The sequence below is a fragment of the Leptodactylus fuscus genome, chromosome 5, assembly GCF_031893055.1.
Source record: "Leptodactylus fuscus isolate aLepFus1 chromosome 5, aLepFus1.hap2, whole genome shotgun sequence".
NCBI classification, from domain to species: Eukaryota; Metazoa; Chordata; class Amphibia; order Anura; family Leptodactylidae; genus Leptodactylus; species Leptodactylus fuscus.
Genome location: NC_134269.1, coordinates 161,381,293 through 161,393,331, shown reverse-complemented (window position 1 = coordinate 161,393,331; position 12,039 = coordinate 161,381,293). Strand labels below are relative to the sequence as shown.

At 41.5% G+C, this 12,039-nt stretch overlaps 1 protein-coding gene across 1 annotated transcript in view; it reads left to right on the top strand.

The window, feature by feature from the left end:
- The first annotated feature begins 1,282 nt into the window (after positions 1-1,282).
- N4BP3 (NEDD4 binding protein 3) overlaps positions 1,283-12,039 on the top strand; it is a 33,755-nt gene continuing 22,998 nt past the window's right edge. Inside the window, exon 1 of the mRNA XM_075274639.1 lies at positions 1,283-1,419. The gene's annotated coding sequence lies outside the window, so the exon portion shown is untranslated. The remainder of the gene's footprint in view (positions 1,420-12,039) is intronic.

The following is a 12,039-nucleotide window of genomic DNA, read 5'->3' as shown; positions in this document are numbered from 1 at the left end:
TATGTTCCCCATAGACTATAATGGGGTTCGAAACCCATTCGAACACTCGAACAGTGAGCGGCTGTTCGAATCGAATTTCGAACCTCGAACATTTTAGTGTTCGCTCATCTCTACTCTTTACACATCTCTCTGACTGAGACCAATTATCGGCCTAACAATTGCACTGGACTAAAAAAAAACACTATTGAAATCGCAGCAGCTTTTGCGCTGTGGATTTTTTTCTGCAATGTGTGAATGGGATTGGCCAGAATCCCATCCACTTTGCAGGTAATGTAAAATGCAACAGTTTTTGCCACTGTGTTTCTGCCATGGCCAAAGCACTGCATTTTGTGGGGTCCCGGGCTGAAAACTGAAACTGGCGATGGAATAAATCCTCACTGAGGACGTAAACGTCGCGGAAAAATTGTGGTGTTTTAGGGGGTGTTCACACTACCGTCTGTGTCCGACAGGTAGTGTCCGCTCCTAGTGTCCGTTCAAAATCTGGCACGGACATTAGGAGCGGACACTAGCTGTGTCTGTGACACCTGTCATTTATTTAAATGGGCATCGGGTGCGTTCTTTTGCACTCCGTGCCCTTCCTTCCCTGTCCGCATGTAAAGATGTCCGACTTTTCAAACGGACAGAAAAACCCTACATATCGGAGTGCAAAAGAACGCACCCGATCGGCATCTAAATAAATGACAGGTGTCACGGACACAGGTAGTGTCCGCTCCTAATATCCGTGCCAGATTTTGAGCGGACACTACCTGTTGGACACAGACGGTAGTGTGAAGGCTCCCTTAACTCAGACACATGGCTGTGTGCCAGAATGGGAATCTACAGCAGTCAGGAGTTGTCATATGTAACTCACAGCAGTTTTATGACCATAGATGGGTAGATAAATCCCCCCTATTAGATTATCTGCCCCGGCCTAAATTTTGTCTTTGGTGCCATTTTTATGTCCCTTGTATATTTTTATACAGCAGCATGTTTTTTTTTTGTTTTTTTTTTCAGACGTCTTTCCATCTTTTTCCTATAGAAACACCACAAATAAATAAGTTATGTTTTTATTTTATAAATCAGAAAAGTGACACAATGTGGGTATTGAGGAATCCTCTAAGGATATAATAAGTAACTTATAAGAAATAAAGAGACAGAAGTGAACTATTGCTTCTGGCAGGCCCGCCATGTGTGTGACTGGAGTGTCTGATCCAGGCCAGCTTTTGTGTGAGGCTTTAGCAGGGATTACTGACTGGAGCAGTGAGTAATGGGAGTCCAGGCCGCAGCTTGGGTGTGACTGGAGGACAGGACTGGTGTCCCTGCTTTCTCCGGCATCTTCCTGAGCTCACAGAGGAGGGTTCAAATCTCAGAGAGGGAAGTGTTCAGTCAGTGCGACACCGCAGCCGCATCATCCCGGGACTTTCTGCCGACTGGAATATGGTGAGTGAGCCGGGGATACAGTGTGCACAACGTCCTACTTTATTGCGATACGGCAGGTGGAGGAGGCTGATGGCATTGCATCGCCGAGGATCGTATCGGGGCGATCTGCATTGGAAGTTTCTCAGCCATGGGAAAGCTGCGATGTGCTGAGCCTGAGCTGGGCTGTCCATCTTGTGGAGCTGTGTGCATAGGAGTTATGGGGGACTTCGTCTCTAATCTGCAGAACAGGGCTCCCTGGTCTTCAGTCCTCTCTATGTGCTCTGCTCTGTACTGTGGAGCCCTCGGTGGGGTCTTCATGTAGGGTCTGCAATGTATCCCCCCACACACACACACATATGACTGAATGGGGTGAGTGACCATCCTATTATACAACCTAATGAGCCCTGGAGACCAGTCAGATATTGTGCTATGAATTACTATAGACATGTTTCATGGTTTTCTATTGTATTTGGTGATCTTGGATGATAATTCGCTTTAAGGCGCTGGGTCTGCTGGTCGTGATGCTTCTTCAGGCACCTACGGGGTTAAATGATTTTGGTTCCTTGTATGATCCCCACTTGTGCATTGATGTTCCTTCTAGCCGGTCCTATACAAGGTAGTTGGGTTTTCTTTCGCTGCTTGTCTGCACCTTCCTGATCAGTTCAGTGAAATTTTATCAAACTAACATCCAATAATCCAGAAAGTATTCTGTCTCAAAACTGCAAACATTTCTGCATTTCTATATTTCTGCAAATTCCGCTGAAAATCTGCAATATTTTATGTTGCAAAATAAATCGTGTATATGACAAGAGAATATTTTAACCTCTGAAGTGCCAGGAATGCTAGTGGGTGCCTATGGAGAATAATCTGACATGGCTAACCAAGGTCAATTACAGAAGAACCTGTTAGGTCTGTACACATGAGATTCTTCATAAAACTCAGTTTTTAGTTTGGTCTCATCGGCACCCTACTGTTGTCACATTTTCTAGATTACTGGACGATAATAGGAAAGCATATAGCACTCCCTGTTTTTCATCCCATGTTTTGAACTCTGCTGTGAAAATCTGTGACATAAATATTTAGATATAAATAGATGATTTACAGTCCATTTCCTCACTGCTTCTGCTGTATGAGGTTTCTTATCCATTCCATTATGACAAAATAGCCATTTCCAAGTATAATATTAATACAATGCCAGATGTCTTGTAAGGGGCAATGCAGAGGATCTCAGATCCTCCCTCCCCACTGGTGCCCTTTTAGTGGCATCAGCAGATCATGTGCTACTTGCACCAGCCTATATTCTTTGGGTGCAAGGCAAAGTAATGTGTTGTGGTGCCACACACCCATAGGACTGTAGGGCTGTTCTTATATGCTTTATACCTGTAAATGGTGTGTATGACATATTCACATTTCACCGGGGCTGCTACTCTATTATAATATTTATAGTACTTTTATTACAACCATCATGATCTTTGCTTTGTAACCATGTATAGTATACAGCATTATGTACCCTCTCTATACATACGCCATAGAAGCCTGACTGGTCTCGCTACCTAGTGTGGTGAAGATGGCGACTGGTACTGTTTACATTGGGCATTCAGGCCCGTAGAATAGTAGTCCTGACTCGTGACTCGTGAGCACAGTAGTATGTGTGGTGTGTGTTACAAGGTGTGATTGCTGCTGGTGTGGTAAACTGGGATGAGCCGGAATACACAACAGGCACACCTAGGCAATGTGACAGGATTAGCGCAAATTGAAGTTTGTCACAGGAATCCTGTTTAACCCTTACACGTCTGTATGTCATGGTGAAATGACTCTTGCTTTGAAAGCGTAGAACTACCATCTTTATTTTAGAAAAACACCTAAAGTAATGATAGGAAATCATAACATAAGATTTTGGATTTTCTCCAGTTAAAAATGTGGATCTGGGTAGTTTCTTCTATATATCGTATTGTAATAGTTAATATGTCCACTATTTCATCTTGCATATTAGTAGTCATCCACTCATTCCTCTTTACTCCTGCATACCTCACTATATTTACCATGGAATCTGGAAACCTGAGTGGCAACTCATGTGACAGCTGTAAATAAGGCTAGGTTAACACAGAGTTTTTTGGACCGTATTTTGAGGCGGAGGCCACTTTAGAATCCGGTCCAAAAAATGTCTAGCCACGAATGGATGCCGGTGAAGTGCATACACTGCATCAGCATCCAGTCGCGGAATTCCGCTCTGGATTAGGCCCAAATGGATGGGCCTAGTCGGGAGGGATTGTCGCGCCGTGGACTCTGCCGTGGAATCTGCAGCAAGAAAGGGCATGTCGCTTCTTTTTTTCCATGAGGGGGAACAAGGAACCCATTGAATTCAATGGGAGGTGGTTTTTTGAGACGGATTCTGACGCAGATTCCACGTCAAAATCAGGCCCAAAAAACCCCATGTGAACCCAGCCTAAGAGATACTAAAAATTCTCTTTTCTAGAGCCTTTGCCACCAGAATATCAACCCAGACCCGCAGATAGATAGGTTATGGTCACTTGAATCAAGTGGTGGTTTGCGCTTGTGAATTGGTATCTTTTGCCAAGATATTGCTGTTTTTGTCAATATCTTTGTCAATCTGTTTGGAGCAATGAGGGACTTGTTACTGCTCCACACAGGTAAGTGACAACACCCTCATTGCTCCAGAGGGCTAATATGCATATTGACCATATCTTGACAACAATTCACAAGAGGATCTATTTGATTCGGATAACCCTAACCTATATTGATATGTTCACTTTTGATAAGACTCCCTTTAATGGTATGTCTGTGGCCGAGCAATACTTCAGACAGTCAGTATGGTTATTACCCAGCTTTTCCATGTTGTGAACATCAAAACTGCTGGATATTCTAGCATTTCATAGCTTGGCAGGTTTGACAATCTCTGTTTTCCAAAAACCACTCCCAGAATTGGAAAGAAATCTGAACAATTCATGGTCCCCTATGGACATGTTATATGTGTAGATCAGATCTCTAGTAGGAAGCGTTCCTTTAAGACTCAGGATGTATGAACTTTGATTCATTAAAGTGGAAAATAAGAGTCATTTGCCTCCTTGTGAGTGCTATTTATTAAAACAATAGTAAAGTTAATAGATTTTTGCTATTTTGTGCTTCGTGTACCCTGTTAAGACTGTAATTGTTGCTTGTACAATTTTCACCTACAACCCATTCATTATTGTGTAGCAGCAGCTAATGGGTGCATTCCTATTGTGTACTGAATATGCTCAAGCAATTTCCGCCTACCTACATGTGAGAAGTTCACTACACCCTATAGGCATGTCTGAACTATCAGCGTGCATGCAGATTTTCTGTCATTCCCTGCTGTGTTTTCATTGTGAGGTTATGACTTGGCTGGCAGGTGAGACATTCCTATATTCTGCTTTACACAATGTTAAAAGTATATAGATGTTAATATAGGCACACAAGGCCAATGTGTCCCATAGAATTGTACAAGAGATATTGCAATACATCCATTGCACCATTTTGTTCATGTACCTTATCGCAAATTGGCATACGACATTCATATGTATGGCGCATGCCACATGTCTGCTGAAGGGAGTTAGAGGGATATAACTGGATTGTATCTGCTCATAAAGAATTATATTCTGATGATATTTTGGAATTGCTCTCTAATACAGTGCTTCCCAACCACTGGCTTGTGATTCTCCCATCCCCATCTTTGTGACGCCATTGTCTCCCATAGATGTGGTCTTAGGCACTCTGTTACAATATGACATTCAGACTAGTAATATTATATACATGTGTAAGTTTGGATGGTATAATTCTAGTGTATTAGTATTCTCATTATATATTTATTTGTTGATTGTGACTCCCAACCATCGCTCATAGTGTACAAAGACTTGGGGGGCCTCTGTGTAGCAAAGATATGAATAAAAGGATTGTTTTTTTTCTTTTTTTTTAAATCACATGTGTACCAGGAAGAACCAATTGGAGTTCAGTTTTATTTTTGGATTGGTTATAAAAGGCACAAAGGCTAAGAATTATATTCTATTTCCCTTTTCCTTATACTTCAGTCTTCTGTACCTCCAGCAATGCTTAATTGAGGCTGGTGAAGAACCCGACAACTCATTGTATAGTTCTATAGCCTTGTTACTGGTATATGACCCCTTTGCTCATTGATCTGTGTCATGCCTTATTGGCAGCTATTAATTCAGCAGTAAAAAGGGACTTGAGATGTACTAAATACATTTGGTCACACTCTGTGTGGTCCATTGGCTGATACATAACATGTACTATACTAAGGGTCGAAGTATGCATATGTTAAAGGGGTTCTCGGGGACTATTATATTAATCACCTGTCCTTAAGATAGCTCTTAAAAACTGTAACCCCCAACATCTAATTAAAAGGTTTGTAGTGTTTGGACAAATTCTGTGCTTTCTTTCACTGCTTACAAAGCACAGTCCCATACATTGTACGGTGGCTGTACTTGGTACTGTAGTTCAGCCGCATTCTTTTGTAGGGAACTCAGTTCCAGCATGGTCATGTGACTACTGGACCTGAGGCCACTCATCCAAGCACCACAAGCTCTTCAAACAGCTGAATGACAGGGGGCTCTGGAGTAGAACTTTACCAATCTAATGTTGATAGTCCATCCTAAGAATAGGCCATCAGTATCATAGACCACAGACCCAGAATACCCCTTTCATATTCCAGTAAAACTGCTAGCTTGTCCATTGTAAGGAGTAACATATAATCTGCAAAGCATGTGTGAGATGTTATTGGGCTCATGGGGCTGTGATGAGACTGGTTAACTTTCTCATAGTTTGCAGTCATAGTAAGGGTGCAACCATTAGGTGTAGCTCATTACGAGTCCAGCCTGACTTGTCTGGAAATTTAGTAATCCTTGTTCCTTCTGCTTGGTTATTTATAGAGCTGGCAGGATTATTGAAGCCCCAGCCCTATGCTTGCACTCTGCACAGCTGCTCACGTCCAGGTCACTGCATGAATAGTTTCTGTTGGAGATCAACCAGTTTTGCCTGCAGGTGGATTTGTCTTGTAGGTCTCTGGGTTTTTGTTGTTTCTATTACTCTAGGAACACATTGCTATATTGTTGTTTAGCTTTGGTAAGCTGTGCGTATTCCGAGAAGTCTAGAATGACCCATGTTATTAGCTCAGGTAATGAAGTCACTTGCCGGCATTTCCCCTTTCAGATGAAAGCTTTTCTCTGCTATTACCTATTGGGGAATTTTCTAAATCCTACTCATTTGTTTATCTTTGTGACCATCACTGAAGCCAGCACTGAGGACCAGGGACTTGCCTTGGTCAATGGAAGTCCATCTGAGGTCATCTCTGTGCCATGTTGTCATTCAGATAATCCTTTTTACTGGACAGTTTAACTAGTTATATGCTTCCTTTATTTTTCATACCATGGTTTATATGAACAGTACATTGAAACAGGTTGTGGGTGGTACCTGACCTTCTGCCATGTTTTATGACAGTCCATAATCTAATTTAGTATCCACTTTTTTCATGACCTACCATAAATGTGACTGCACAAACAGCCATATATTTGCAAATCAGATGTCTGTGAGCGCTAACCTTAGGAACCACATTTAAGCTAAAGCCCCACAATGCGGTAAGGCTGCGGTATCTGGCATCTTGGATTCCAGCACCCTAACTTTTGTTCTCAGATAAGCTGCCCGCAACCTCTTTTCTCATTCATGACGTGGCTGACCTGAATGTGCATGTGTGTATTGAGACAGATAGCTGCCAGCTGAATATCCAGCCACGTTTCTTGTATATAGCCAGCCTGACATACACATCCAACTGGGCCCCCAACTCGGGTATGCCTATAGTATACCTATACAATGTCCATGGTAGTGATCGATACTGGCTCTGTACAGGCTTCTGTAGACCATTTAAGTGAATATAGTACAGGAAAAACTTTGGGTTTTACAGGTGATATCATTGACTATAATAGTTGACATTTTCCATCTCTTCCATTGGAGCCCCCGTGACCTATTCTTTCAGCCGTGACTTATCTCTGTAAAGTTTGCAACACATATCTTTAGCTGCTTGCTTTCCTTGCACCTAACCCACATTTTCCTCACCTACCCAACAGTTCCAATCCTGCTATTACCCCCAATTATACAATCCTATTAATATTATAAATGTGAAAGTTTGTGAGTTTGGATGTTTGTGGGTTTGTGTGTTTGGATGTTTGGATGTTTGTTCCTCAATCACGCAAAACCCGCTCGACCGATTTGGCTGAAAGTTTCCACAAACATAGTTAATACACCCGATTGCGCAATAGGCTACTTTTCGTCACAATAGCGCACATACGTTTGTGCCAGGACCCCCACAAAACCCAAATTCACACCACCATCTCTGCAATCTCACACACTTTGGACCATAGCAAGCCACAAAATTCATATTGCCCTCTACAGCCTCGCCCCTAACCCCACACAATCACATATACATATACTTTAACACTTTGCCCCTCACCTTAACGATACTCCAGGAGGCTCTCTTTAACGCTCCGGAGCAGCCATGTTTGCCGACCCCCACCGCTCTGACAATCCGCCACACCGCCCACCCATGTCAATACCCCTAGGAGGTCTAATAAATGCAAAAAAAAAGTTTTAAAAAAAATATAAAAACAAATAAAAAGGATTAAAAATTCAAATCACCCCTCTTTCCCTAGAACACATATAAAAGTAGTTAAAAACTGTGAAACACATACATAATAGGTATCCCCGCGTGCGAAATCGCCCGCTCTACAAAGCTATACAAATATTTTTCCTGTTCGGTAAACGCCGTAGCGGGAAAAATGGTCAAAAGTGCCAAACCGCCGTTTTTTCACTGTTTTGATTCTGATAAAAATTTGAATAAAAAGTGATCAAAGCAATAACATTTCCCGAAAATGGTAGAATTACAAAGTACACCCGGTCCCGCAAAAAAAGACGCCCTATACATCCCCGTACACGCACGTATAAAAAAGTTACGGCTGTCAAAATATGGTGACTTTACAAAAAAAATTTTTTTAACACAGTTTTGCCTTTTTTTAAGGGGTCAAAATGTAAATAAAACCATAGAAATTTGGTATCCCCAGCATCGTAATGAAACACAGAATACAGGGGACATGTCATTTTGGTTGCACAGTGAACGCCGTAAAACCAAAGCCCGTAAGAAAGTCGCAGAACTGCATTTTTACTTCAAATCAACCCCATTCTGAATTTTTTCCTGCTTCCCAGTACATTATATAGAATAAATAATGGCGGCATCATGAAGAAAAATTTGTCCCAGGAAAAATTAAGACCTCATATGACTCTGGGAGCAGAGAAACTTATACACACTAAGAAAACCTTACCCACGCCTGTATATACCCACTTCTACAATCACCGCAGACGAAGTCGCGGGTACCAGCTAGTGTTTAATATACACATCCACTGGAATAATACCTCTGTCCATCTTTCAAATAATAAAGACCGTATGTGTATCCGCTCTGAGTGTTCCTTTATGGATAATGCTCACAGTGTTTTTTCTAATTGAAGGGGTTGTCCAGCTCTATTTCTTTGATGACCTATCTTCAGGATGAGGATAAGTTATCAATAAAATATCAGTGTGGTCTGACACTTGATACCTCCGCTGATCAGCTGTCTGAAGGGGCCACAGTGCTTACGCATACCGTCCATGTAATTGCAGCCTTGTTTCATCTACTTCTATGGGACGGAACTGTAATTACATTGCACGGCTACTATAAAACAACGTGTTTTAAGTAGTGAAGAGTATTGCACGTGCACCGCTTCCCCTTGAAATTGCTGATCAGCAGTGGTCATGCATGTTGAACCTCCAATAATCTTGATGACTTATCCTAAGTATAGGTCATCAATAAGAATGAGCTGGACAATCCTTCTAATACTGCCTGATATCCCCTGATGCTACCTTATTATTAATAATGCCCCCTTGTATTAATGGGGCTCCTATATAGTTAATGTTCCCTAATTCCCTTTAGAAGGCCCCCAACTGCCCGTAAATATAAATAATGTCCCCTAATGTGCAAAAGAAAAATAAAAAATTATACTGGTATATTTCTGATCCCCTGATATATGGAGGAGTCTCTGTTTTGCTTGTTCTGCTCTAACTTGAATAATGCAAGACACTTCAGGCCTGCAGCTTATAAGACGTCGTGACCACAAGATGTCTGCATCCCGGCTTAAGAGGCACAATGCATCCAAATTGTTGTTTTTGCCTGCTCTGGGAAACAGACATCTTAGATGTTGCCGGGGAATCTTTATAGGCGGCAGGTCTGAAGTGGCTTATGGTCTACAAGTAACAATAGTGGAGCAGGAAGCTGTGGCTTCCTCCTCCACCATGTATTTCAATTGTATCAGTGTCCTGTAAATGGTAATAAAGTGGATAGTGCTCCGGGCTTTCGCAGCGGCCCTGGGATGGGCACCACAGAGTAAGTCAGCTTGGGGACACCCCCACTAGCTACAGCTTGTACCCAGCCCCATACCTGGATGCAAACTGACACTATATTAATAAGACTTCAATGTATTCTTCTAGCTAAATCAGTGGTGTGTAGTCACTGAGGAATGAATTATACCTTTATACTAAAATAGTGATTATTACAAGGTCTGTATTCATGTCTATAATAGTATGTTACTATAAGCACACTTACTAGCTGATGCTGCCATATTCTGGGCCAGTTCCTTTTGTGAGATCTGTACCAACTGGTGCCACTAAGTAGCAAAGCTCAAATGCCAAAGCGTGAAAAGAAATGTTTGATGTGAAGAGAGACCCGACCCGTCACAGCTGAGAAGACCTGCAACAAATGGACTGCAGGGAGGTGTCAACATTTCAGGGTAAATTTATACATGAAACATACAGTCCAATGAGAGTCCCAGCTATTGCATATGCTATTTCTCTGCAGCATCAAGAATGGGTTAGTAACACTATAACAGCCTCTGGGTGTGGTCCATTCACAAAATCTAGGCTATCCAGACATATTGTTGTGTAAAGCTTAATCATCCTTCATAAGAAGTTATGCAACAATCTACATTATACAGTATATCATAAATACCTTCTTGTTTACATTGGTGGACCAAAAACCCTTCTCACAACAAACAAGGACCCAGCACATGGTCAGTTGTATGTGGCCTAAAATAGGGATCAGAAGAGAGGTTTATGCTGCTGAGCATATTTCTGTAGAGGATTGCTTGCAATGATACATTGTAACATATTGTAGCTGTGTGAATGGGATTAAGTCAGGACAATTCCAGTCATTGATAGAAAGAGTTTTTGCAATATGGTCATGGGTTGAAACACAAATTATATTATGTATAAATTTTGAGTGTCGAAAGCTTAAATGGTCACTAACATTAACACACTTTACATTAAATCAATAGTACAGGTGTTTATAAGAAACAGCGGGATGTTGTGTAATATACCTTATCAAAGGAGAACACCTCTTTTTGCTCTTATCAGGTTCTTCATTGTTTTTCCTGCCCACATCACATTGTTTAGATTACATATGTGCAAAAAAAAAATCTAAGAAGGGAGGTGGAAGGTGTGAAAGAAGAAAGATAGGCATAATGTGATGTTGTGATCACAACCAAAGCACTTTATTCACATCAGTACAGTTCAGTTCTTCTCTCTATATGTCCTGCATGCTCCTGGGGCTCTTTATGGGTGAGAGACTGTTATAGAGCATATTCACCTCTACTTACCGTATGGCAGCTAGTCTCACCCAGTAGTTCAGGGAGGAATGCAAACTACAAATACAGCATGCAGAGAGGGAAACTGCTAAAAAAAGCTAAATATAATTAATGTAAGACAAGATATAGAGTTACTAAAGTTCTCTGCTCAGCCCAGGATTTCTCACTTGACAGTACAGAGCCAAACTAGTATACTAAACACAAAACCTAACTGCACTCATTGCTCAGGAATGGTGGAGGACAACTTTATCAGATTCAGTGGAGCAGCGCCTATTGAAAGATACAAAGAACTAGAGTTGTGGAGGTAGTGAAAGGTACACTTTCAATTCCATAGCAGTAGTAAGGTGCACCTCTGTACACCGCATAACACAGTAAAACATGCCATGGAAATGTATACCATGCACTGATGTCAAAACATAGCATGCTCTGTGTAGAGGTCACATTTTTGTTAAGAGGGTGGAGGACCCAATTTTCCACCATCTTACATACTCATTGCACAATACTGGATGGGGAAACTGAATGTACATACTTTCTTTAAAAGTTTAACATAAAATGCCATTAAAAAATAGGTAATTTTCTGGCTATATGTTCCCTTTAAGCATGCATGCCTGTGGTGGTCAATAGGTGCAGCTGGACTAGTGTTGGGCACATGGCTATCGTAAGTATTATAGTCAGCTTTAGATCAGTTTAATTTTTTTTCCAGTAAAAATGGCTGCGTATGTTTGCTTCAAAATTAAAATGGGCCTAAATATATTAAAAGGATTTTTTTAGGACTGTAATATTAATATCCCATACGACTCTCCCAGAACTGATCAGGTAAATGAAGGGACTGAGCAAGTTGGTGACTGGCACTGGGCTGCATTACCAGGTACAGCCACAGCTGTATGCATGGCACCATGCCTGGGTAAACAATGAAGAGGTTACTGA